Source organism: Dendrobates tinctorius, unplaced genomic scaffold, assembly GCF_039654945.1.
Source record: "Dendrobates tinctorius isolate UK_male_01 unplaced genomic scaffold, ASM3965494v1 ptg000063l, whole genome shotgun sequence".
Taxonomy (NCBI): Eukaryota; Metazoa; Chordata; class Amphibia; order Anura; family Dendrobatidae; genus Dendrobates; species Dendrobates tinctorius.
This window is the reverse complement of record NW_027361731.1, coordinates 31,597,641-31,625,373: the sequence shown is the minus strand read 5'-3', so window position 1 is coordinate 31,625,373 and position 27,733 is coordinate 31,597,641. Positions and strand designations below refer to the sequence as shown.

Here is a 27,733-nt window from a genome sequence, read left to right as displayed (position 1 = left end):
TGCAGTTTAGGATATTCTGAAGATGAGGATGATGAAGCCGATGGCCGGCATGTAAATCCTGATATATAGAAGTAGGACAGGTGCAGCCGCTCCGACAGGTTGTTCAGTTTGCGGAACATCCCTTCAATAGTCCTGGGAATAAAATGAAAGGAAACAGGTCAGGTCCAGGATTGTTCGGCTTCCCCTAGTGGACGCCTGATGGAGTGCACCGTCACCGCCGCAGTAGAAGAAGCGGGACGTTACTGACCCCCCCATGTGCAGTACTAGAAGCGTGGCGTTACTGACACCCCCATGTGCAGTACTGGAAGCGTGATGTTACTGACCCCCCACGTGTGCAGTACTAGAAGCGTGACGTTACTGACCCCCGTGAGCAGTACTAGAAGCGTGGCGTCACTGACCCGCCTGTGTGCAGTACTGGAAGCGTGACGTTACTGACCCCCCGCGTGTGCAGTACTAGAAGCGTGGCGTCACTGACCCGCCTGTGTGCAGTACTGGAAGCGTGACGTTACTGACCCCCCGCGTGTGCAGTACTAGAAGCGTGGCATCACTGACCCGCCTGTGTGCAGTAGTAGAAGCGTGACGTTACTGACCCCCCGCGTGTGCAGCACTAAAAGCGTGACGTTACTGACCCCTGTGAGCAGTACTAGAAGCGTGGCATCACTGACCCGCCCGTGTGCAGTACTGGAAGTGTGACGTTACTGACCCCCCGCATGTGCAGTACTAGAAGCGTGGCATCACTGACCCGCTCGTGTGCAGTACTGGAAGTGTGACGTTACTGACCCCCCGCATGTGCAGTACTAGAAGCGTGACGTTACTGACCCGTATGCAGTACTAGAAACGTGATTTTACTGATCCCCCCGTGTGCAGTACTAGAAACGTGATTTTACTGATCCCCCCGTGTGCAGTACTAGAAGCATGACGTTACTGACGCCCAGTGTGCAGTACTAGATGTGTTACGTTACTGACCCCCTGTGTGCAGTCACGGACCTCACAGTGATAGGGAGAGGGTTAAATTAACCCTTCACGGTTGATCCAGTTATTTCCAAATTAATCCACAGGGCGTTGCTAGCAACTGGGAATGACCACACGGAGACGGGGTATCTGTATGGGAGGATCGAGACGGATCACTAGTCCCCTTTATTTTAGTCACTACTTTTATAATCTTTTGCTTAATTATGCAAAGTTCTCAACTACCAATAGCATCATTTCACTTTATAAGCCAATAATATTGCAAGAAAACCGGAAACTGCATATATGTCCGTATCCAAACAGCATAGAAAGTAGTATAATGGCATATTCTTCAGAGTTCTACACCCCCGGTTCCATTATCTTGCACCTGATGGGAACAGTCTGGTTTCATGACAGCCTGAACTTTTTCATCCTATTTACAAAAATTTATCTTACAGCAACAAAAATGGAGAAACGAAACCTTCAGAGAAATGGAGAAATGAAACTTCAGCTCTGATTTTAGTTTTAACCCTTCACAACAGGACCACACTGTCCGTCACTTACTCTCCGATGGCGACCATCTCGTATTTGTACTGGCGGAAGCTGTTGATGCCGCGCAGGGTGATGGCTTCGATGTGGTAGCGGAGGAATAGGCCGTGGTTTCCCTGAGGTCGGCCGGAGCTTCAGGACCATGAGCAGCATTGTGTGCAGGTATCCAGGGAAGGTGTCGTAGTCACTGATCAACGAGAGAAGGAACCGGTGTCAGCAGGAGGAAAAGTAAGGAACGCCGCACTCCACCCACACGCCGGGAGGGCGTGGGCCGCACTCTACCCGTACGCCGGGAGAGGGTGGGGTGGGCCGTGGTGTATGTGTTAGTGATGCCTAGAAAGTAGCGCTACATGTGACACTAACGCTGACTGCTGTGTGGTGCACAGCAGCTGGTTCTTCTGGCAGAACGCTAGGAACAGGTTGACCATATCCAGGCTGGGCAGCTGCCAGTTCAGCCCTTCCACGACCACATCAAAGCAGGTGTTGACGTCGCTGCTGATCTCTAGGGAGAAGGCGGCCTGGATGGCTCCCGCTCGTCCCATCATCATCGATGACTATGTCTGTAAGGTGCAGAGAACACACAGTGCGATACTCAGGACAGCCACTAGATGGCAGCAGACGCCAGAAGAATGCAGGGAGCCCACCCAGCACTAGAGGGGCATTCACACTGTCAGACAGGCGCCCCTGCTCTAGAGAGAGGCTCAGGTACACGACAGCTCCTCATACATGACGGGGAATTCAGCATTTACATGTGGACCTGCAGCACTACAGGACCCAGCCAGCCAGATATAAGAGGAAACAATACACAGGGAATGATGGGCTGATTGCTGCGGGTCCATAATAACTAATGTAGGAATGGATCGGGACGCCCGCCCCCATCACATCCCGGGATCAGCGGGGATCGGGGCGAGGTGGCCTCTGCTCCGGGTTTATAAGAAGAGATAACAGTTCTGTAGCTTTCTCCCATATACAGTTGTGGCCAAAAGTATTGACACCCCTGCAATTCTGTCCGATAATACTCAGTTTCTTCCTGAAAATGATTGCAAACACAACTTCTTTGGTATTATCTTCATTTAATTTGTCTTAAATGAAAAAACACAAAAGAGAATGAAGCAAAAAGCAAAACATTGATCATTTCACACAAAACTCCAAAAATGGGCCAGACAAAAGTATTGGCACCCTCAGCCTAATACTTGGTTGCACAACCTTTAGCCAAAATAACTGCGACCAACCGCTACCGGTAACCATCAATGAGTTTCTTACAATGCTCTGCTGGAATTTTAGACCATTCTTCATTGGCAACCTGCTTCAGGTCCCTGATATTTGAAGGGTGCCTTCTCCAAACTGCCATTTTTAGATCTCTCCACAGGTGTTCTATGGGATTCAGGTCTGGACTCATTGCTGGCCACCTTAGAAGTCTCCAGTGCTTTCTCTCAAACCATTTTCTAGTGCTTTTTGAAGTGTGTTTTGGGTCATTGTCCTGCTGGAAGACCCATGACCTCTGAGGGAGACCCAGCTTTCTCACACTGGGCCCTACATTATGCTGCAAAATTTGTTGGTAGTCTTCAGACTTCATAATGCCATGCACACGGTCAAGCAGTCCAGTGCCAGAGGCAGCAATGCAACCCCAAAACATCAGGGAACCTCCGCCATGTTTGACTGTAGGGACCGTGTTCTTTTTTTTGAATGCCTCTTTTTTTCTCCTGTAAACTCTATGTTGATACGTTTGCCCAAAAAGCTCTACTTTTGTCTCATCTGACCAGAGAACATTCTTCCAAAATGTTTTAGGCTTTTTCAGGTAAGTTTTGGCAAACTCTAGCCTGGCTTTTTTATGTCTCGGGGTAAGAATTGGGGTCTTCCTGTGTCTCCTACCATACAGTCCCTTTTCATTCAGATGCCGACGGATAGTACGGGTTGACACTGTTGTACCCTCGGACTGCAGGGCAGCTTGAACTTGTTTGGATGTTAGTCGAGGTTCTTTATCCAACATCCGCACAATCTTGCGTTGGAATCTCTTGTCAGTTTTTCTTTTCGGTCCACATCTAGGGAGGTTAGCCACAGTGCCATGGGCTTTACACTTCTTGATGACAATGCGCACGGTAGACACAGGAACATTCAGGTCTTTGGAGATGGACTTGTAGCCTTGAGATTGCTCATGCTTCCTCACAATTTGGTTTCTCAAGTCCTTAGACAGTTCTTTGGCCTTCTTTCTTTTCTCCATGCTCAATGTGGTACACACAAGGACACAGGACAGAGGTTGAGTCAACTTTAATCCATGTCAACTGGCTGCAAGTGTGATTTAGTTATTGCCAACACCTGTTAGGTGCCACAGGTAAGTTACAGGTGCTGTTAATTACACAAATTAGAGAAGCATCACATGATTTTTTGAACAGTGCCAAAACTTTTGTCCATCCTCTTTTTTATGTTTGGTGTGGAATTATATCCAATTTGGCTTTAGGACAATTCTTTTTGTGTTTTTTCATTTAAGACAAATTAAATGAAGATAATAATACCAAAGAATTTGTGTTTGCAATCATTTTCAGGAAGAAACTGAGTATTATCTGACAGAATTGCAGGGGTGTCAATATTTTTGGCCACAACTGTAAATGTTCTGCGCCATCATCTCCCACTGGTAAGATCTCAGTGCTGTCAGTGAGTGAAAACATTCTGGCTAAAAAGAAAAAAATCCATCCAGACGAGACACCGGTCACAGCTGAGGGTTCGTGACATTGGGTAAACTCTCTGGAGAAGATATTGAGGGGCAGCGGGGGGGGGGCAAGAGGGTCTCCAAAAATGGTCTATGAGTTATAAGAGTCGCATAGGAACATTAGGAACGTCGGGGGACCTCTGTGATTGATCAGGGGTCTCAGAAGACCCCCGGGGCTGCCAGGCATTATAACGCAGCCCCTCTACGGTGGTCTCACCTCAGCCCCACCGCCTGCAGGGGGCGCTGAGCACCAGGGACTCTGTACTGGCGGTGTGGGGGGCCCGATACTGGCGGTGCGGAAGCCCGGTACTGGCGGTGCAGGGGACCCGATACTGGCGGTGCGGGGGGCCCGATACTGGCGGTGCGGAGGGCTCGGTACTGGCGGTGCACTCAGTACTGGCGGTGCAGGGGGCCCGGTACTGGCGGTGCAGGGGGTGCGGGGGGCCCGGTGCTGGCGGTGCGGGGGGCTCGGTGCTGGCGGTGCGGGGGGCTCGGTGCTGGCGGTGTGGGGGGCTCGGTACTGGTGGTGTGGGGGGCTCGGTACTGGCGGTGCAGGGGGTCCGGTACTGGCGGTGCAGGGGGCTCGGTGCTGGCGGTGCGGGGGGCTCGGTACTGGCGGTGTGGGGGGTCCGGTACTGGCGGTGCAGGGGGCTCGGTGCTGGCGGTGCGGGGGGCTCGGTACTGGCGGTGCAGGGGGTCTGGTACTGGCGGTGCGGGGGGTTCGGTACTGGCGGTGCGGGGGGCTCGGTACTGGCGGTGTGGGGGGCTCTGTGCTGGCGGTGCGGGGGGCCTCGGTAGTGGCGGTGCAGGGGGCTCAGTACTAGCGGTGTGGGGGGCTCGGTACTGGCGGTGTGAGGGGCTCGGTACTGGCGGTGCGGGGGGCCTCAGTAGTGGCGGTGCGGGGGGGCTCAGTACTAGCAGCATGGGGGGCTCGATACTGATGATGCGGGGGGCTCGGGAGTGGCGGTGCGGGGGGCCCGCAGGTGCCGGACATGTTGGTGCCTTTCACCATCTGATAACAGAAGTGCAGGATGAGGTTATTCCAGGCGCCGTCCCCTCCGGCCGAACGCAGCCGTATCCCCCCGTATGCACATACGTGGCGCTTCGTGGACTCGTCAGGGAACCGCAGGCTCCGGACAAAGCTCTGGGTGTAACCTCCAGCCCGATCCTGCGCATCGTCCTCTCCAGCCAGGAGACGGGAGAACCCCTGCGAAGAAAGCAGACGAGCGTCAGCGGTCACCCTGCTCCAAGCACTGATGGTTTGTTACAATGTGTCAGTGCAGGTAACAGCCGGGACTGCAGCCCAGGGGGACTGGATGTGACTGGAACAAACCCTCAGCTGTGACTGTCAGCAAGAAGAGATATCGAAAATATAGCAGAGAACATTACATTATGTATTCTCTGTAAACAGCCGGGATGGGAGTCCACTCTGATCTCCCCCAGTCCACACTCTGATCTCCCCCCGGTCCACGCTCTGATCCTCTCCCCCCACAGTCCACACTCTGATCTCCCCCAGTCCACACTCTGATCTCCCCCGGCCCACACTCTGATCTCCCCAGGTCCACACTCTGATCTCCCCCAGCCCAGGCTCTGATCCCTGAGTCGCAGCAGGATGTCGGTGTGTGCTGTGGGCGCAGCTCTGATGCGGTGACCTGTGCGCTGTCAGCAGAGGATCTGGTCACTCACCCGGCTGACTTCTTGTGTGCGGAGAATTCTCGGGCGTAGGACGGCGCTTTCTCCCCGTACACGAACTTCTCGTCCGCCATGGTGGAGCCCATGGAGTTCTCTGATATGTAGGAGCGCAGCGTGAACGGCTGGAAACCCAGGAACCATCCGACCCCGATCAGGGAGCTGATGATGCTGGGGGGAAGCACAGAATTATGAGTGACCCCTGATATAACGAGGACCCTTCATAGAAGGAGACCCCCGACAGACCATCATAGGAAGAGCGGAAAAGCACAATGCTCTGCTCGTCCTCTCTCTCCCCCAGCGCTTCGCTCTCTCTCCCTCCCGAGTTTCGCTCGCGCACTCACCTGAGCGGGGAGTTAGGCCGTGTGATGAGATGTGCCAGCCGCGGTTGCCGGGTCGGAGAGGATGCCCATTGTGCCAGTCTGCTCCCTGTAATAAAACACAAAACTGAAAGAAGCGGAAAAACAATAAGTCCAGAGGAGGCTGGAGAATGACTGCACCATTATAACCGCACATTATAGCACTCAGCGTGCTGGAGTCAAGAGACGCCGATATTACAGCCAGGAGGGATAATAGGAGTATAATACACCAGAGTGGAGGCCGCACATTATAGCACCCAGCGTGCTGGAGTCAGGAGACGCCGGATATTACAGCCAGGAGGGATAATAGTAGTATAATACACCGGAGTGGAGGCCGCACATTATAGCACCCAGCGTGCTGGAGTCAGGAGACGCCGGATATTACAGCCGGGAGGGATAATAGGAGTATAATACACCGGAGTGGAGGCCTCACATTATAGCACCCAGCGTGCTGGAGTCAGGAGACGCCGGATATTACAGCCAGGAGGGATAATAGGAGTATAATACACCGGAGTGGAGGCCGCACATTATAGCACCCAGCGTGCTGGAGTCAGGAGACGCCGGATATTACAGCCAGGAGGGATAATAGATGTATAATACAGAGGAGTGGAGGCCGCACATTATAGCACCCAGCGTGCTGGAGTCAGGAGACGCCGGATATTACAGCCAGGAGGGATAATAGGAGTATAACACACCGGGGTGGAGGCCGCACATTATAGCACCCAGCGTGCTGGAGTCAGGAGACGCCGGATATTACAGCCAGGAGGGATAATAGGAGTATAATACACCGGGGTGGAGGCCGCACATTATAGCACCCAGCGTGCTGGAGTCAGGAGACGCCGGATATTACAGCCAGGAGGGATAATAGGAGTATAATACACCGGAGTGGAGGCCGCACATTATAGCACCCAGCGAGCTGGAGTCAGGAAGAGGAGGAGCCGTGGTCTACTGTGTGCCAGAGGCTAAGCATTTGCAAGCTAAGCTCCTGGGAAAGGAGGACTTTCCTATAAGGACCTTTTCATCTACCCCCTTCCCAGGCAAGAGAGCCCTTCCCTGGGACAGAGTGCCGAGGCTGTGCCCCTGGCTCCCACCCCCCGGCAAGCCAGCTGGGGGTGGGGGGCCTCAACACCATCCGGAGGCCAGGGTGCAGCCAGTCAGTCCCAGGGAGATGGGGAAGAGACGGAGCCAGGAGAGAGGGGGGTCGCAGGACCCAGGAGCCCCAGAACACCGGGCCCCCAGAAGCCGGTACCGTGGCGGCTCCAGAGCAGAGGTGCAGTGGCAGAGCCCCCCAACATCTGGGGCTCCAAAGTTGAGGGAGAGCCATCTACCATCTACGCCTCCCGCATCCATGCGCACCTCTGCGAATATGAGGAGGCTGCCAAACAGCTGAGAAGACTCCGGGAGGAGTTAAGGGGAGCACGAGCGGTGGCTAAGAACCAGCTCCCCGCCTCGAGACGAGCTGAGGTCTCAGCCACGGTGGAGAGGCTGAAGGGGGCTATCAGGGCCTTGGAGGAGATACGAGCGGCTATCCTGAGTGGGAGCGGACCCTTCACAGAGAAACTGAAAAACGAGGACGGATTTAGAGCCATGACCGGTTGGGTCTCCTGGGGGGTCAGGAGGCCTCTGCCAGGTGGAGGATGAAGAGGAGGAGGAGGATGGCGGAACATCTACGCCTTCCCCACCTGAAGGCCTGGTGAGCAACAACACCCAGGTAACATGCAGCGGGGTTGCCCCTGAGCAAGTGGCTCTCCCACCGGACTCCAGTTACTCAGAGGAAAGTGGGAGCGAGGGGGAGGTTGGTGGAAGTGGGGACAGTAGTAGTGAGGGGGGCTGCCTCGTCCTACAACAGGTGAGGCAGATCGAGTCCCCAGAGCGGTTTGGCACACTGCTCTTTGGGGATGAGGTCTGCCCTGAGGACGGGGCAACCGGAAAGAGGAAAAAGAAAAAAAACAAGCGCAAGCCAAAAAACACCGTGGCTGACAAACTTATATTTGTCCCTCTTTCCAGGGCCCCTCTGTCCCGCTGTATAGAGCCCTCTGCCCACCCCGTCTCGGGCCCTGTGGTGGGTCCACAGCGGGGGTGCGGGCAGAGTGATGTGTGCCTGGATCTTACCGTCACATCTGGTGGTGGTGGTGGCGGTGAGGGTTCAGGCAGCGACATGGAGGTCGGTGCTGGTGCCAGTGGTGTAACAGCCACTGGCGATATTGGCAGTAGTGGTGTCCGGGCTCAGTCCCCGGTGGCAGGGAGGGCTGGCCTGGCACTCAGCACGGGTACAGCCAGGGCCGCACCTCCGGCGGTGAGTGCTGGGGTCTCTGGATCCCCCACGCATGGGTCCGTTAAGTCTGGTCCACTTATGGGGGTCCAGAGACCTAGAAAGGGCGTAGAGGCTGCGGTGAAGCAGCAGCTAAAAAAGTGCAAGGGGCTGGTAGCTCCTCTGGCGGCGCCCGTGGCAAGAGCGGGGTCCCCGGCACGTAGACACAAAAAGGGGTCCGTGCTGGGGGCACCGCCGCCGCTGGGCGACGAGGGGGAGTGGCCAGCCCTGCCAGCATCAAGTGGTGGTTTCAGGAAGGCGGTGACTGTCCGCGAGGGGGGCGTGGCCTCCCCAAGTGTTGCCCGGCCTGCAAAGGCTGCGGCATGCGGGGGGCGTGCCCTCCTCGGCCGCTGTCCCGCCCGCTGTGCCCGCATCACCCGGGGGGCGTGGCCTCACAAGGGGTCACTGCTCTGCCCGGGGTGGCTGTGACCGGTGGGGGGGGCGTGGCCTCGGTGGTCGCGGCCCCGCCTGCTGTGCCCGCGTCACCAGGGGGGGGCGTTTCCTCGCAAGGGGTCACTGCTCTGCCCGGGGTGGCTGCGGCTGGCGGGGGGGCGTGGCCTCGGCGGCCCCGCTGCCTCCTGTCCCGCTTACCCCCTCAAGCAGCATGGTGCCCCCAAAAGTCGGTAGGGAGTTGTCGGGGTCCCCAGCCCGCTTACCTCCATCTGGTGGTGCGGGTGGCTCTGGCACTCCCTGGGAAGCCGGCGGGGGCGAACAGCAGAGGGCAGGGTGCGGTGGCAGTGGCCGTCCCTGCCCTCAGTGCAAAGACACCGCTAAAAGGAAAAAAAATAGAGCCAGAGAACCCAGGAGCTGCTGCTGCTCCCAGGCTTGGGCAGGGCGTACTGAGTGCGCTCTGCTCAGAGGTACTTAAAGGGGCAGCAGCACTCCTGGACAAGAGGTGGAGCAGTGCCAGCAGCTCCAAGGAGCAGAGCATTGGCCAGTCAGGGCCCCCAGCAGGAAGGCAGGGGTATTGCAACACCAAGTCTGCTAATGTAAATACTGGTTAATCTGCTTATGTAAATATTGGTTTATCTGGAAGTGAGAGTGGGAGTGAGATAGAAGACATATTTGAGGAGCTGTTTGAGGATAAAAATTGAGATGTGAGCGATATGGATGAGGGAGTGAGTGCGAATGTGGCAGTAAATGCTGGAGTGAGTGCCGGAGAGAGTGGAAATAATAAAAGAGTAAATGGGAGAGTGAATGAGGGTGCGAGCACGAGTGGTGGTGGTGGAGGGAGGGCTGGCCCATCTGGTGGTGGTTCCGGGGGGGACTCCTCGCCTCCGGGCTCCGGGGACGGCGGTTTGCACCCCCGGTTCCTGGAGGCCCTCCAAAGGGGAGAAAGATCGATCATGGTAGAGTGGAGGACAGTGGACTTGTCTTTCTGGATAGAGAGACATGGCCTAGCAGCCTTCCAAAATCAAAGGGAGGGAGGAACTGTCTGGTCTCTCCCCACAGCCGGGCAGGGGCCGCCAAGAAGGAATGTGGTCCGTCTTAGGTGGGGGGGGGGCAATGATGCCATCCACCCAGGAGCAAGGTGGTGGAGCTGCTCCTAAAGATGGGCTTTGGGGCTAATGACATCTTCCCCCTAATACATCCTTCGATGTCAGCTTCGTGCGGCCAGAGGGGCTTGAGCTCTTCTGGTCCAATTACGAGCTGGTGCGAGAAGAGCCCTGGATGGCGAGGCTTCGTCGTTCAGGCGGTGTCTCGCCAAAATGCCATCAAACGAGTGACCGTAATCACATGTAATGTGACACATTACATAATGTGGACATTATGACGTGGCTTTCCCGTTATGGGGAAGTCACCGAGGTCCCAAAAAAGAACAGGGACGAATTCGGTATCTGGTCGGGGGGCTGGACCTTCATGGTAAAGTTGAAGGTTTCCGGCGGCACGGTCACCCACATCCCTTCCTCGGCGTTCCTGGGAAGGGACAGGATCCTGGTCTTCTACCAGGGGCAGCCGAGGGTCTGCCACAAGTGCGGCGACCCCACCCACTTCAGCGCCAACTGCAAAGTGCAGAAGTGCGTGTTGTGTGGTGAGGTAGGTCACCTTGCCGCCTTGTGCAAGGACATTCGCTGCCACCTGTGTGGTGACCTAGGTCACCCGCTCAGCCGCTGCCCTCGCTCTTTCTCCAATGCCGCTACAGGCCCGGTGGGGGGAGACCGTGAGGGGGCAACCCCTGGCGGCGCTTCTTCTGCTGTGGCAGGTGGCGGCGGAGGGGGAAGGGCTGAGGGGTCGGTGAGGAAGGGCAACACTGCTAGGTGCCCCGCGTATCAGCGGAGGCAGGTAAGACGCCATGATGGTAAGGGGCGGGTGGAGCCTCGGGCAACCGGGGTGATGCCCGCACCCCCCCTCTAGGCCGGCGACTAAAGCCTCTGAGGCCCTGGGGGAGAAAACGGTGAGTGAGGAGATCAGGAGTTTGGAGATGGAGGACAAAGCGGCTGACTCAGACAATTCCTCACAATATGAAAGTGTTGATGAGGAGGTCAAAGAGCAGACTACAACATCAGGTGGCAAAAACAAGCGTGCCAACCGTAAATCGAGGGGGAAGAAGGCTGGCAAGTCTTCAAGGTCTCCCCTGCCCCCGACCGTGAGGGTACATACGGAAAGGCCCGCTGACCCCCCTCTGATCAAACTCACCAACCGGTTCAGCGCCCTCGGAGACTCAGATAATGAGCCGCAAGATGAGGATGCTGGGCCGGGGGCAGCATCGGAGGGTCCTTCAGGGTAGGGCGGTGTCCATGATGGCTGAACTCGCCCCGTTGACGCTGGCGTCCATTAACGTCGCCAGCATTAAGTCAGATGCGGCTCGATTCACGGCCTTCGATTTTTTTCTCCCGAATTGAGGCAGAAATTTTGTTTTTGCAAGAGACCAGACTAACGGACATGGGGGCCATACATAAAGCACGGAGGGAGTGGAGGTAACATAGTAACATAGTAACATAGTTATTAAGGTTGAAGGGAGACTTTAAGTGCATCTAGTTCAACCCATATCCTATCCTAACTTGCCCTAACATGTTGATCCAGAGGAAGGCAAAAAAAACCCATGTGGCAACAGTAAGCTTCACATTGGGGAAAAAAATTCCTTCCCGACTCCACATACGGCAATCAGACTAGCTCCCTGGATCAACGCAATATTAAGGAGACTAGTGTATATACCCTGTAATATTATACTTTTCAAGAAAGGCATCCAGTCCCTTCTTAAATTTTAGTAGTGAATCACTCATTACAACATCATATGGCAGAGAGTTCCATAGTCTCACTGCTCTTACAGTAAAGAATCCGCGTCTGTGAGTATGCTTAAACCTTCTTTCCTCCAGACGTAGAGGATGCCCCCTTGTCCCTGTCACAGGTCTAAGAGTAAAAAGATCATTAGAAAGGTCTTTGTATTGTCCCCGCATATATTTATACATTGTAATAAGATCACCCCTAAGCCTTCGATTCTCCAAACTAAATAACCCCAAGTGTAATAACCTGTCTTGGTATTGCAGACCCCCTAGTTCCCTAATAACCTTGGTCGCTCTTCTCTGCACCCGCTCCAGTTCAGCTATGTCTTTCTTATACACCGGAGACCAGAACTGTACACAGTATTCTAAGTGTGGTCGCACTAGTGACTTATATAGAGGTAAAATTATGTTTTCCTCATGAGCATCTATGCCTCTTTTAATGCATCCCATTATTTTATTTGCCTTTGCAGCAGCTGCCTGACACTGGCCACTAAATGTGAGCTTGTCGTCCACCCATACACCCAGGTCTTTTTCAGTGACTGTTTTGCCCAGTGTTTTACAATTAAGCACATAATTATACAACTTGTTCGTTCTACCCAAGTGCATGACCTTACATTTATCCCCATTAAAGCTCATTTGCCATTTATCAGCCCAAGCTTCTAGTTTACATAAATCCTCCTGTAATATAAAATTGTCCTCTTCTGTATTAATTACCCTGCAGAGTTTAGTGTCATCTGCAAGTATTGAAATTCTACTCTCTATGCCCCCTACAAGGTCATTAATAAATATGTTAAAAAGAAGCGGGCCCAAAACTGACCCCTGTGGTACCCCACTGCTAACCGTGACCCAGTCCGAGTGTGCTCCATTAATAACCACCCTTTGTTTCCTATCCCTGAGCCAGCTCTTAAGCCACCTACACATATTTTCCCCTATCCCCATTGTTCTCATTTTATGTATCAACCTTTTGTGTGGCACCGTATCAAAAGCTTTTGAAAAGTCCATGTACACCACGTCCACTGCATTCCCTTGGTCCAGTCCGGAACTTACCTCTTCATAAAAGCTTATCAGATTAGTCTGACAGGAACGGTCTCTTGTAAACCCATGTTGATATTGGGTCATAAGGTTATTCTTCTCCAGATACTCCAGTATAGTATCTCTTAGGAAACCCTCCAGGATTTTACCCATAGTTGAGGTTAAACTTACTGGCCTATAATTTCCAAGTTCAGTTTTTGTCCCCTTTTTGAATATTGGCACCACATTTGCTATACGCCAGTCCTGTGGTACAGACCCTGTTATTATGGAATCTTTAAAGATTAAAAATAGTGGTCTATCTATGACTGTGCTTAATTCCTGCAGTACTCGGGGGTGTATCCCATCCGGGCCCGGGGATTTGTCAATTTTAGTGATTTGTAGACGCCGCCGTACTTCCTGCTGGGTTAAGCAGGTGACATTTAATGGAGAATTTTATCCCTGATCATGTTATCCGTCATGGGATTTTCTTGTGTAAATACTGTTGAAAAAAAGTTATTTAGCATATTGGCTTTTTCCTCATCCTCATCCACCATTTCACCCAGACTATTTTTAAGGGGACCAACACTATCATTTTTTAGTTTCTTACTATTTATGTAGTTAAAGAATATTTTGGGATTATTTTTACTTTCTCTGGCAATGAGTCTCTCTGTCTCAATCTTTGCTGCCTTGATTTGCTTTTTACAGAATTTATTTAATCTTCTGTATTTAGTTAATGTCTCATCACTACCTACTTGCTTTAATTCTCTAAATGCTTTATTTTTATCTCTTATTGCACCCCTTACAGCTCTATTTAGCCATAGTGGTTTCCTCCTATTTCTCGCATGTTTATTCCCATACGGTATATATTGTGCACAGGTCCTATTCAGGAGGATAATAAACGTCTCCCATTTTCTTTGTGTATTTTTATGTCTCAGGATATCGTCCCAGTTAATTGCACCAAGATCATCTCTCATCCATTGGAAATTTGCCTTCCTGAAGTTTAGTGTCCTTGTAACCCCTCTACTACACATCTTATTAAAGGATACATGAAAACTTATTAATTTGTGATCACTATTACCCAAGTGACCCCCAACCCTTACATTTGATATGCGGTCTGGCCTGTTGGTTAATATTAGGTCTAGCAGTGCCCCCCCTCTTGTTGGGTCCTGAACCAGTTGTGAAAGGTAATTGTCTCTCATCGCTGTCAGAAACCTATTACCTTTGCTGGAACTGCAGGTTTCGGTTCCCCAATGTATTTCAGGGTAGTTGAAGTCCCCCATAATAATGACTTCTCCTTGAGTCGCTGCTTCATCTATTTGCTTTATGAGGATATTCTCTGTAGCTTCCATTATTTTTGGAGATTTATAACAAACCCCTATCAGTAATTTATTATTTTTCCCCCCTCCCCTTATCTCTACCCACAGGGACTCTACATTTTCATTAGATTCATACATATTATCACGAAGGATGGGTTTTAAGGATGATTTTACATATAAACACACGCCTCCCCCTCGCTTATTTGTTCGGTCATTTCTGAACAGACTATAGCCCTGTAAATTAACCGCCCAGTCACGGCTCTCATCCAGCCATGTCTCAGATATCCCCACCATGTCATAATTATGTTCCAACAACACTAACTCCAATTCCTCCATTTTGTTGGCGAGACTTCTGGCATTAGTATACATGCACTTTATGTATCTCTCTGTACCTCTATTCTTTCTTAAATTATTAACTGTTCTAACCCCACCCCCCATGCCACCCCCACCCCCAATGTCATTATTTATGCCCAGGTCTCTATCTGCACTGTCTTCCCCTCCTATAAAAGGAATACCCTTCCCCCCCATCCCTAGTTTAAACACTCCTCCAACCTTCTAGCCATTTTCTCCCCCAGCACAGCTGCACCCTCCCCATTGAGGTGCAGCCCGTCCCTAGCGTAGAACCTGTAGCCAACTGAGAAGTCGGCCCAGTTCTGCAGGAACCCAAACCCCTCCTTCCTACACCAATTCCTGAGCCACTTGTTAACCTCCCTAATCTCCTGTTGCCTCTCTGGCGTGGCACGTGGTACAGGAAGTATTTCCGAAAATACCACCTTGGATGTCCTTGCTTTAAGCTTACAGCCTAATTCCCTGAAATCATCTTTAAGGACCTTCCACCTACCTCTAACTTTGTCATTTGTGCCAATGTGCACCATGACCGCTGGATCCTCTCCAGCCCCTCCCAGTAATCTGTCAACCCGATCAGCGATGTGTCGGACGCGAGCGCCAGGTAGGCAGCACACCGTTCGACGATCCCCGTCTTTGTGACAGATTGCCCTATCTGTTCCCCAAATAATTGAGTCTCCCACTACCAGAACCTGTCTGGCCTGCCCTGCTCTCCTATTTCCCCCCTTACTGGAGCAGACACTCCTCCGGCTTTCAGAGGACATGCCTTGCTGCAGCAGTGCTACTCCTGCACTAACACTCCCCTCATCTGCCAACTTAGCAAACTTATTGGGGTGTGCCAGATCAGGACTAGCCTCCCTGGTGCTCTTCCCTCTACCCCGCCTTCTAACTGTCACCCAGCTAGCTGCTTCATTGTCCTGCAGCTCCAACCTAGCATCCCCCCCTCATCTATCCCATTGAGCGTCTGCTCAGTGAGCAGGAGACTCCTTTCCATGTTGTCTATGGATCTCAGTGTTGCCAGCTGCACATTTAGATCCAGTATCTGGGCTTCCAAATGCACAACGTGCTCACATCTCGCACAGCAGTATGCACCCTCAACCGGCTGTTCAAGGATTTCATACATGCGGCAAGACGTGCACTGGATGGCATTGGCAATAGTGGAGCACATCCTAATGGGGATTGCCCCAGACAATAAGATAAGCAAAAATAAATTAAAAAAAAAAAAAAAAAAGTATTAATATAACAGCTATTCAGTAAGACCTCCCTTGGAAACTCCCTGAATCTAAAGTCACAGAATCTCAAGTCACACACTTACCACAGTTCACACTTACGCTCAGGTCACACTCAGCTCGTTCACACTCACTCAGGAAGAAGATTTAAAAGAGTTTTTTGTTTTTTTTTTGTCCCCTTTTACCAGCACACCACCTTGCTGCTCAATGCACTTCCAAAATGAGTTGAGCCCCAACCAGCTGCCCCTTATAAACCCCTAATTACTGTATGAACTCCCACCCTTAATTAACCCCTTGTGAATATAGTTACACCTCAAGATTTAAATGCAATATAGTTTACCCTTACAAACACAGATAGTAAAATAAGAGATTAACCCTGAAGAGAGAAAATATAGGTTAAACAAGCCCCCAAAGCCCCGCAAAAATTGAACAGGTAGAAAGCACTCAGCAACTTACAATTCAGCAACTCACACAGGTATGTGTTAAAGGTTTTCCAAATACCTCTTCACTGAATTTCAAGTCACACACTTACCACAGTTCGCACGTTCACTCAGGTCACACTCAGCTCGTTCACACTCGCTCAGGAAGAAGATTTAAAAGAGTTTTTTTTTTTTTTTCCCCCTTTTACCAGCACACCACCTTGCTGCTCAATGCACTTCCAAAAGGTGCGGGCCTTCATACTGGTCTCTTGCGGCCTTATAAACAGGGAGGAAATGGTTGAGGAGGTAAAAGTGGCTGGGACCCTAGGAGGTAGCGACCATGCTATTTTAGAATTTTGGATTACTAGAGGCGGAAGACCTGTGAAGACTCAGATGTCAAGGTTAGATTTCAGAAAGGCAGATTTTAAGGGATTCAGAAAGAGAATTGGAGGGATCCAATGGCTGGATATCCTTAAAGACAAAAATGTCCAGGAAGGATGGGAAATTTTGAAAAATGAAATTCTCAAAGCACAGTTGTTAACAATTCCGAAAAGAGGGAAGAATAGGAAGCATTTAAGGAAACCAGGATGGATGAACACAGAACTTAAGCACATGCTAAAAAGGAAGAAAAAAATGTTTATAAAATGGAAAGAGGGAGGCATATCTAAAGAAGAATATAATGCTGTCTGCAGAACCTGCAGGGCACAAATCAGATTTGCTAAAGCTGAAAATGAACTGAGGCTTGCAAGAGATGTCAAAAGCAATAATAAAGGATTTTGGGGATATGTCAAAAGTAAAAGAAAAGTCAAAGATGCTATAGGATTTTTACAGGATGAAAATGATGAAATGGTAAGACAGGATGTTGAGAAGGCTGAACTTTTAAATTCCTATTTTGCATCTGTTTTCTCTCAGAAAGGAAATGCAACATCAACTGTTATTCACTGTCCTATTAAGGGAATAGAAGAATCCAGGATATCTATAAACAGAAAGATAGTGAGGAAACACTTAGCTAACCTAAATGAATTCAAGTCTCCAGGTCCAGATGAATTACACCCCAGAGTACTGAAGGAGATAGCAGAAGAAATTTTTGAACCCCTCTCCATAATCTTTGAAAATTCTTGGAGAACAGGAGAAGTGCCAGAAGACTGGAGAAGAGCAAATGTTGTTCCTATCTTCAAAAAGGGGAAGAAGGTGGACCCAGGCAACTATAGGCCGGTGAGTCTGACTTCTATACCAGGAAAGATCTTTGAACAAATTATTAAACAACATGTATGTCAATACCTGGATAAGAATGAAGTGATTAAACAGAGTCAGCATGGGTTTCTAACTAATAAGTCATGTCAGACTAACTTAATTTCCTTCTATGACGGTATCACTGATTGGGTGGATCAAGGAAATGCTGTAGATATAGTATATCTTGACTTCAGCAAAGCATTTGACAAAGTCTCTCATACAATCCTTATTGAAAAAATGACTAAGTATGGAATGGACAAGGCAACTGTTAGGTGGATTTATAACTGGCTTAGTGATCGGACCCAAAGAGTGGTCGTAAATGGCTGTACATCCAGTTGGAAGAATGTCTCAAGTGGGGTACCACAGGGCTCTGTCCTGGGCCCTGTATTGTTCAACATCTTTATCAACGATTTAGATGAAGGAATTGAGGGTAAACTGATTAAATTTGCTGATGACACAAAGCTAGGAGGGATAGCTAATACTAGAGAAGAGAGAGAGAGGATTCAAAAAGATTTAAATAAACTGGAGAAGTGGGCAGCAACTAACAGAATGGTTTTTAACAGGGAGAAATGCAAAGTACTACATCTGGGCAATAAAAATGAAAAAAGCATATATAGAATGGGAGGAATAGGGCTAAGTGACAGCACATGTGAAAAAGACTTGGGTATACTAATAGATCACAGACTGAATATGAGTCAACAGTGTGATGCAGCAGCAAAAAAGGCAAATGCAATTCTAGGATGTATTAACAGAAGCATACAGTCTAGATCACGTGAAGTCATTATTTCCCTCTACTCCTCTTTGGTCAGACCTCATCTGGAATATTGTGTCCAGTTTTGGGCACCACATTTTAAAAAAGACATCAACAAACTGGAGCAAGTTCAGAAAAGAGCGACCAGAATGGTGACCGGTCTGCAAACCCTGTCTTATGAGGAAAGGTTGCAGGATTTGGGAATGTTTAGTTTGCAAAAGAGAAGACTGAGAGGAGACTTAATAGCTGTCTACAAATATCTAAAGGGCTGTCACATTGTAGAAGGATCAACTTTATTCTCATTTGCACAAGGAAAGACTAGAAGCAATGGGATGAAACTGAATGGGAAGAGACACAGATTAGATATTAGAAAAAACTTTTTGACAGTTAGAGTGATCAATGAGTGGAACAGGCTGCCACGAGAAGTGGTGAGTTCTCCTTCAATGGAAGTCTTCAAACAGAGGCTGGACAGACATCTGACTGGGATGATTTAGCGAATCCTGCTTTGAGCAGGGGGTTGGACCAGATGGCCCAGGAGGTCCCTTCCAACTCTACGATTCTATGATTCTATGATTCTATGAGCCATATACCGGGGTGGCGGTCCTTTTTAAGGCCGCTGATGTGGAATGCCGACGGGTTATTGAGTTGGAAATGGGGAGGTGCCTGATCCTAGATGTCTTCATGAGGGGACAAGAGCTTCGGCTCATTAATATCTACGGTCCACAATCCAGGTGGAACCGAAAATGTCTCTTCCTGAGGATCAAGCCTTTTCTTTTTACTAGCCGACAGGTGGTCTTCGGTGGGGACTTCAACACCATTACGAGGTCCTGAGACCGGGGGGTCCCGGAGATCGCCTGGCTTACAGTATGATAGCGTCGCGCTCAATAGCATAGCTAGTGATGCTCGCCTGGTGGATGTCCACATCCGTCACACCCCAGGCCACGGGGGTTTCACCTTTCATAGGGGTAGTAGTAGGTCTAGGATAGATAGGTTTTTTTTTAAGGAGGACGCCATCTTTTCCGCTGTGTCCGCCGTTGAGGTGGAGTTCTCCGACCACTGTTTAATTTTCTTTTCTCTGAATGTTGCAAGGACTCCCCGGATGGGAAGAGGGCTGTGGAAGCTCAATTCGTCCCTGCTGGAAGAAGCGGAGGTGAGACAATTTTTTGAGGATTTTCTTCAGAGCCAGGTACCGCTGTTGGATCTCTGTAGTAGTAAGTCAGAATGGTGGGAGATCTTCAAAAAGCGAGCGGCGGGTTCTTCCGTCAGCTCTCGAATCTCAGAAGTCTGAACAGGCATCGCCTGTACCGGGCTCTGGGGAGGAAACTCGAGCAGCTCGTCTCGACTGGAGGTGACCGTGAGGAAATCTCCAGAGTGAAATCTTTACTCAAGAGGTGCCAGTATGATAGGCACAAATCTTTGGTTTTTGAGAGGGACTTCGGGAAGTACCGCTCGCCCGACCCTTACAGAAACTGTAAGATGTCAGTGAATTGTAAGATGGTGACAGGACTGATCGACAGTACGGGGTCCCTGAACAGATCCAAATCAGGGATCCTGGAGGTGGTCAGGTCCTTCTACTCGCACCTCTTGGAAAAGAAGGATCTGGACCGGGATGGGATGTCGGCTTTCCTGGCTGAAGCCATCCCTGAGCCAGGGGATGATCCCTCTCTTGGTGTTTTGGCAGAAGAAAGCAGGGAAGAGGAAGTGAGACTGGCCATTGATGGGCTCCGGCCCAAGAAATCGCCAGGTCCGGATGGCTTAACATCCAAGTTTTACAAGACCTTTAGGGACTCCTTGATCCCCCTCTGACAGGGGTGTTTAATGAGTGTCTTTCCTCGGGCACTCTTCCTAGTTCAATGAGGAGGTCAGCCCTGATTATTCTGTCAAAGGGTAAGGATCCGTCCCATATCGAGAATTGGCGTCCCATAGCGCTTCTCGATATGGACCGGAAGGTTCTGGCCAAGGTGCTGTTTAATCGGCTGGTGAAATTTGCACCCCGACTCCTTTCAGGGGCCCAGCACTGCTCTGTTCCAGGCCAAAGCACTTTTAGTGCTGTGCTCGGTGTCCGAGAGGCAGTGGAGCAGGGTAGGGCAGGTCACTGGAAGGGGTACTTACTGTCATTAGACCAAGCGAAAGCCTTTGACCGGGTCAACCATGAGTACCTCTGGTCTGTCCTTTTGAGGTACGGTCTGCCTGGGAGGTTTGTCAAATGGTTAGAGATCTTGTACCAAGGGGCTGAGACTTTTCAACTGGTGAACGGTTGGTCGGGTCGCCCTTTTGAGGTGGGTTCGGGGGTCCATCAGGGCTGTCCTCTGAGCCCACTTTTATACGTGTTTGCGATCGATCCCTTCCTGATGAGGGTAGATCGTGGACCGTTGGCGGGAGTCAGGATGGACCAGGCGGGCTCTGGGTCCTCTCTGAGGGTGGTGGCATACGCTGATGATGTCTCCCTCTTCGAGAGGGGAGGCGGATTGGGTCATGTCGGAGGTTGTACGCTACTCGGAGGCATCCGGGTCCATGATCAACCAGGATAAGTGTGAAGGTCTCTGGCTGGGAGGGGGAGATCCTAGTTTTGATCTCCCGGACACCCTTCCAGGGCCCCAGGCCACCGCCAAAATTCTAGGCATCGAATTTGGCCCCGGGGACTACCCCCAGCAAAATTGGGAGGGCAGACTTAAGATCGCCGCCCAAAAGGTGGACCAGTGGAAGCGTTGGTCTTTGACCCTGAGGGGTTGCCCTGGCAAAAGGCTTTCTGCTTCCTTTGTTAATTTACCTGGGCAGCGTGTGTATCTTGCCAGAACCTCTCTGGACACGGGTCTGCAGCCTGTTCTTCCAGTTGTTATGGGGGAATAGGCTCAACCTAATCAAGAGAGAGGTCACAAACCGCACGAGGAGACTAGGTGGGTTGGGTATGGTCAACCCAGTAGTGTTCTTAGTGAACACCTTTCTTAAGGCCAACATTTCCAACCTCTGGCTAGAGAGGGCTCCTCCGTGGGTAGTCTCCTGCAGGGGTTGGCTTTGGCCTTTCTTCCAGGAATGGGAGACCGGTGGGCGAGTGAAGGACCTCTGCATGCCTCATGGGCATCTCCCGGCTTATGCTACCCCGATTCTGAAGGTGATCCGCCGGTGGGGTCTGGGAATGTGGGAAATCAGGACCATGTCGAGGCAATGCCTTGACAGAAGGGTTCTGTTGACCCATTTCCAGAAGCCCCTGACCCTTAAGGATTGCCCAGGCCGAGATCTGGAGGTGGGGCTCGGGCTTTTAAATTCTAAACGGATCCCCTTGAAGTTTTGGGTCTTGGCCTGGCGCTGCTTCCACGGGAGGCTGTATGTAAAGGAGAACTTGAAGTACAGGAGCTCTGATGATCGGGGCTGTCCCCGTGAAGAGTGTGGCGACGTGCTGGAAAGCATGGAGCACTTCCTGCTTCATTGTCCCTTTAATACAGAGGTTTACAACAGGGTGGGTGCTTCCATACGTTGGCCACGGCTGACGTCCCTCTCCTACACCGAGTGGGCCTATGGAGCATTCGGATCCCTGGGTGGCCGAGACCGGGGCACTTTATTCCTAGTCAGTGTAGTGGTTAGGTTCTACACTTGGAATGCACGGTGTCTAGTGTCGACGCGGCGTAAATTCCTCCCAAGGGACGAGGTGGTTAGTAACATCTTGGGTGACATGGTGAGGGTACGTTCTATGGAGTTCGAAAGGTTGGGTGTGAGGAAGGCCTCTTGGCTTTGGAGGGGCCTTTCCTTTTGAAAAACACTCTAGGGAGAGCCAGACCTGTGTGAATGTAGTAGGGACAGCATAAGGTCACTGGGTGTTGAGGGACAGAAGTAGGGGGAGATAGGGACAGGGAGGGACAGGCACTGAGGGATAGATAGTTATAATAAGTTAGGTAGAATAGGGACAGGTTGGGACAGTTTCTTTTTAGGGATAGAAGTAGGGACAGTCTTAGTTCTCGAGGGACAGGATGATTGTGTTAGTGAGGGATGGGGCCTCTAGAACTCCTTTTCCTGGTGGTGGGCTGGTGCATGCCACCTTAGCTTTTTGTTTTAAAAACAGGAAATATAATGGATATTGGGCTAACAGGTGCCAAACTTGGGCCTTGGGTATGCAAAAGCTGTGTTTAGTTTGTATATTAATACGTAAGTAGATGGAATTGTATTGAGAGTTTTGGGTAAAAATGTCTTTTGGTTGTGCATTGGTATAATGGAAAAAAAAACAAAACACTTTTTTTTAGTTAGTGTGTGTGGATGGGGTGTAGTCAGGTTGGGAGGGGGGTGCATGGGGGGTGGTGGATGGATGACCGGATGCCAAGAGGAACAAAGGAGCAGGGCAGGAGAAGTAGACTCTATGGACCCTGGAAATAAAAAAAATAGTGTTCGTTTAGGAATAAAAAGGCCATAAACTTTCGTGGACCTGATTTTGCAGTGAGAAGGCTACAAACTTTTAAGACCTGCGGTGCAAGGTGGTGGAAAAAAGGCTACGAACTTGTTGCCATGTGTGGGAGTGGAAAAAAAAAACAAAAAAATCTTTGCTGTGTAATGGGAGCTGGGGTTTGTTGTCCAAAATGGCAGAGTTCTTTTTTTTTTTCAAGGCAGAGGGCCAGGAAAGGGTTATTTTTTGGGGGTTTGTAAATAGAATCATAGAATCGTAGAATCATAGAATCGTAGAGTTGGAAGGGACCTCCTGGGCCATCTGGTCCAACCCCCTGCTCAAAGCAGGATTCGCTAAATCATCCCAGTTAGATGTCTGTCCAGCCTCTGTTTGAAGACTTCCATTGAAGGAGAACTCACCACTTCTCGTGGCAGCCTGTTCCACTCATTGATCACTCTAACTGTCAAAAAGTTTTTTCTAATATCTAATCTGTGTCTCCTCCCATTCAGCTTCATCCCATTGCTTCTAGTCTTTCCTTGTGCAAATGAGAATAAAGTTGATCCTTCTACAATGTGACAGCCCTTTAGATATTTGTAGACAGCTATTAAGTCTCCTCTCAGTCTTCTCTTTTGCAAACTAAACATTCCCAAATCCTGCAACCTTTCCTCATAAGACAGGGTTTGCAGACCGGTCACCATTCTGGTCGCTCTTTTCTGAACTTGCTCCAGTTTGTTGATGTCTTTTTTAAAATGTGTTGCCCAAAATTGGACACAATATTCCAGATGAGGTCTGACCAAAGAGGAGTAGAGGGAAATAATTACTTCACGTGATCTAGACTGTATGCTTCTGTTAATACATCCTAGAATTGCATTTGTCTTTTTTGCTGCTGCATCACACTGTTGACTCATATTCAGTCTGTGATCTATTAGTATACCCAAGTCTTTTTCACATGTGCTGTCACTTAGCCCTATTCCTCCCATTCTGTATATTTGTTTTTTTCATTTTTATTGCCCAGATGTAGTACTTTGCATTTCTCCCTGTTAAAAACCATTCTGTTAGTTGCTGCCCACTTCTCCAGTTTATTTATATCTTTTTGAATCCTCTCTCTCTCTTCTCTAGTATTAGCTATCCCTCCTAGCTTTGTGTCATCAGCAAATTTAATCAGTTTACCCTCAATTTCTTCATCTAAATCGTTGATAAAGATGTTGAACAATACAGGGCCCAGGACAGAGCCCTGTGGTACCCCACTTGAGACATTCTTCCAACTGGATGTGCAGCCATTTACGACCACTCTTTGGGTCCGATCACTAAGCCAGTTATGAATCCACCTAACAGTTGCCTTGTCCATTCCATACTTAGTCATTTTTTCAATAAGGATTGTATGAGAGACTTTGTCAAATGCTTTGCTGAAGTCAAGATATACTATATCTACAGCATTTCCTTGATCCACCCAATCAGTGCTTCCGTCATAGAAGGAAATTAAATTAGTCTGACATGACTTATTAGTTACAAACCCATGCTGACTCTGTTTAATCACTTCATTCTTATCCAGGTACTGACATATAAGTTGTTTAATAATTTGTTCAAAGATCTTTCCTGGTATAGAAGTCAGACTCACCGGCCTATAGTTGCCTGGGTCCACCTTCTCCCCCTTTTTGAAGATAGGAACAACATTTGCTCTTCTCCAGTCTTCTGGCACTTCTCCTGTTCTCCAAGAATTTTCAAAGATTATGGAGAGGGGTTCAAAAATTTCTTCTGCTATCTCCTTCAGTACTATGGGGTGTAATTCATCTGGACCTGGAGACTTGAATTCATTTAGGTTAGCTAAGTGTTTCCTCACTATCTTTCTGTTTATAGATATCCTGGATTCTTCTATTCCCTTAATAGGACAGTGAATAACAGTTGATGTTACATTTCCTTTCTGAGAGAAAACAGATGCAAAATAGGAATTTAAAAGTTCGGCCTTCTCAACATCCTGTCTTACCATTTCATCATTTTCATCCTGTAAAAATCCTATAGCATCTTTGACTTTTCTTTTACTTTTGACATATCCCCAAAATCCTTTATTATTGCTTTTGACATCTCTTGCAAGCCTCAATTCATTTTCAGCTTTAGATAATCTGATTTGTGCCCTGCAGGTTCTGCAGACAGCATTATATTCTTCTTTAGATATGCCTCCCTCTTTCCATTTTATAAACATTTTTTTCTTCCTTTTTAGCATGTGCTTAAGTTCTGTGTTCATCCATCCTGGTTTCCTTAAATGCTTCCTATTCTTCCCTCTTTTCGGAATTGTTAACAACTGTGCTTTGAGAATTTCATTTTTCAAGATTTCCCATCCTTCCTGGACATTTTTGTCTTTAAGGATATCCAGCCATTGGATCCCTCCAATTCTCTTTCTGAATCCCTTAAAATCTGCCTTTCTGAAACCTAACCTTGACGTCTGAGTCTTCACAGGTCTTCCGCCTCTAGTTATCCAAAATTCTAAAATAGCATGGTCGCTACCTCCTAGGGTCCCAGCCACTTTTACCTCCTCAACCATTTCCTCCCTGTTTATAAGGATTAGATCCAAGGTAGCAGTTCCCCTTGTTTTCTCCTTTACCTTTTGGAAGATAAAGTTGTCAGCAAGAGAGGATAAGAATTTCCTTGACCTGTTAGTTTTGCCTGAGAGAGATTCCCAACAAATGTCTGGATAGTTGAAACCTCCCATGACAACTATGTCATATTTTTTGGAGAACTTGGCCATTTGATGCATAAAGAGTTCATCCATATCTTCAGCTTGCACAGGCGGCCTGTAGTAAATGCCTACAATGGTGTCCTTTCCATTGTTCTGTCCTTGTATTCTTACCCAAACAGTTTCCACAGAACTCCCAGTCTCTGAAGCTTCAATCTCTGTGCAGATATACGCGTTTCTAACATACAATGCGACACCTCCTCCTCGTTTATCAAGTCTGTTTCTTGCAAATAAGTTGTATCCTTCTAGTCTTGTATTCCAATCATGTGTATTGTCCCATATATAGTGTATAGTAAAATAGGTGAAGTATGAATGGGGTATGAATGAAGAGCGGTGAGAGTTATTTATGTTTCTTTGTTTTTTCTTTTAGTAGATTCCTGCTGGAGGTACCTTAGGCTGCAAAAGCCTAGTGGAGGGCAAGGAAAGGATCTGGACTTTCAGTTGATAGCGCATGTTTGCACATTTTTATGTCTGTCTATGTGGGTTTTTCTTCAGTTTATGTATTGTTTTGTTTCTGAATGTATTTTTGATAATTTTATAATAAAAAGGTAATAGGAGTATAATACACCGGAGTGGAGGCCTCACATTATAGCACCCAGCGTGCTGGAGTCAGGAGACGCCGGATATTACAGCCAGGAGGGATAATAGGAGTATAATAGACCAGAGTGGAGGTCGCACATTATAGCACCCAGCGTGCTGGAGTCAGGGGATGCCGGATATTACAGCCAGGAGGGATAATAGGAGTATAATACACCGGAGTGGAGGCCGCACATTATAGCACCCAGCGTGCTGGAGTCAGGAGACGCCGTATATTACAGCCAGGAGGGATAATAGGAGTATAATACACCGGAGTGGAGGCCGCACATTATAGCACCCAGCGTGCTGGAATCCGGAGACGCAGGATATTACAGTCAAGAGGGATAATAGGAGTATAATACACCGGAGTGGAGGTTGCACATTATAGCACCCAGAGTGCTGGAGTCAGGAGACGCCTGATATTACAGCCAGGTGGGATAATAGGAGTATAATACACCGGAGTGGAGGCTGCATATTATAGCACCCAGCGTGCAGGAGTCAGGAGACGCCGGATCTTACAGCCAGGAGGGATAATAGGAGTATAATACACCGGAGAGGAGGCCGCACATTATAGCACCCAGCGTGCTGGAGTCCAGAGACGCTGGATATTACAGCCAGGAGGGATAATAGGAGTATAATACACCGGAGTGCAGGCCGCACATTATAGCACTCAGCGTGCTGGAGTCAGGAGACGCCGGATATTACAGCCGGGAAGGATAATAGGAGTATAATACACCGGAGTGGAGGCCACACATTATAGCACCCAGCGTGCTGGAGTCAGGAGGTGCCTGATATTACAGCCAGGAGGGATAATAGGAGTATAATACACCAGAGTGGAGGCCGCACATTATAGCACCCAGCGTGCTGGAGTCAGGAGGTGCCGGATATTACAGCCAGGAGGGATAATAGGAGTATAATACACCGGTGTGATAAAACTGCTGGGGGGACGGAGGGGGGAAGAGCACAGGGGGCTTATAGGGAACTGTGAGGAGAGGAGGAAGCCGACACAGCAGAGATGGGGTTATGTTATGCTGCACAACAGAAAGGAGCTGAGGCTTTCACCGAGCTGCAGGCACACAGAGACGTCATGGGCAAACTCAGCTCTGCTGCATCTATGTGGTGTAGTGAGGCTGTAGTATATTTGGTGTAAGACATAGTGGTGGTGACATATCTTACGGAGGCAGACGGGCGCACACACGGAGAGGCGGATACGGAGGCAGACGAGCGCACACGCAGAGAGGCGGATACAGAGGCAGACGAGCGCACACGCAGAGAGGCAGATACGGAGGCAGACGAGCGCACACGCGGAGAGGTGGATATGGAGGCAGACGAGCGCACACGCAGAGAGGCGGATACGGAGGCAGACGAGCGCACGCGCAGAGAGGCGGATACGGAGGCATACAAGCTCACACGCAGAGAGGCGGATACGGAGGCAGACGAGCGCACTCTCAGAGAGGCGGATACGGAGGCAGACGAGCGCACACGCAGAGAGGCAGATACGGAGGCATACAAGCTCACACGCAGAGAGGCGGATACGGAGGCAGACGGGTGCACACGCCTAGAGGCGGATACGGGGGCAGACGAGCGCACACGCAGAGAGGCGGATACGGAGGAAGCCGAGCGCACATGCAGAGAGGCGGATACGGAGGCAGCCGAGCGCACACGCAGAGAGGCGGATACGGAGGCAGCCGAGCGCACACAGAGAGGCGGATACGGAGGAAGCCGAGCGCACACGCAGAGAGGCAGATACGGAGGCAGCCGAGCGCACACAGAGAGGCGGATACGGAGGCAGCCGAGCGCACACGCAGAGGCGGATACGGGGGCAGCCGAGCGCACACGCAGAGAGGCGGATACATTTTCTATAGACACACACATCTCTGGCGCCGTCACACGGACACATAGCACTATCCCGACACATTGCAGCCCCCGGGTCACGCACACATCCAGCTCAGCTCCATCTCGC

At 49.9% G+C, this 27,733-nt stretch overlaps 1 pseudogene; it reads right to left on the bottom strand.

Moving 5' to 3' along the window:
- Nucleotides 1-27,733, bottom strand: LOC141094124 (glycosylphosphatidylinositol anchor attachment 1 protein-like; annotated as a pseudogene).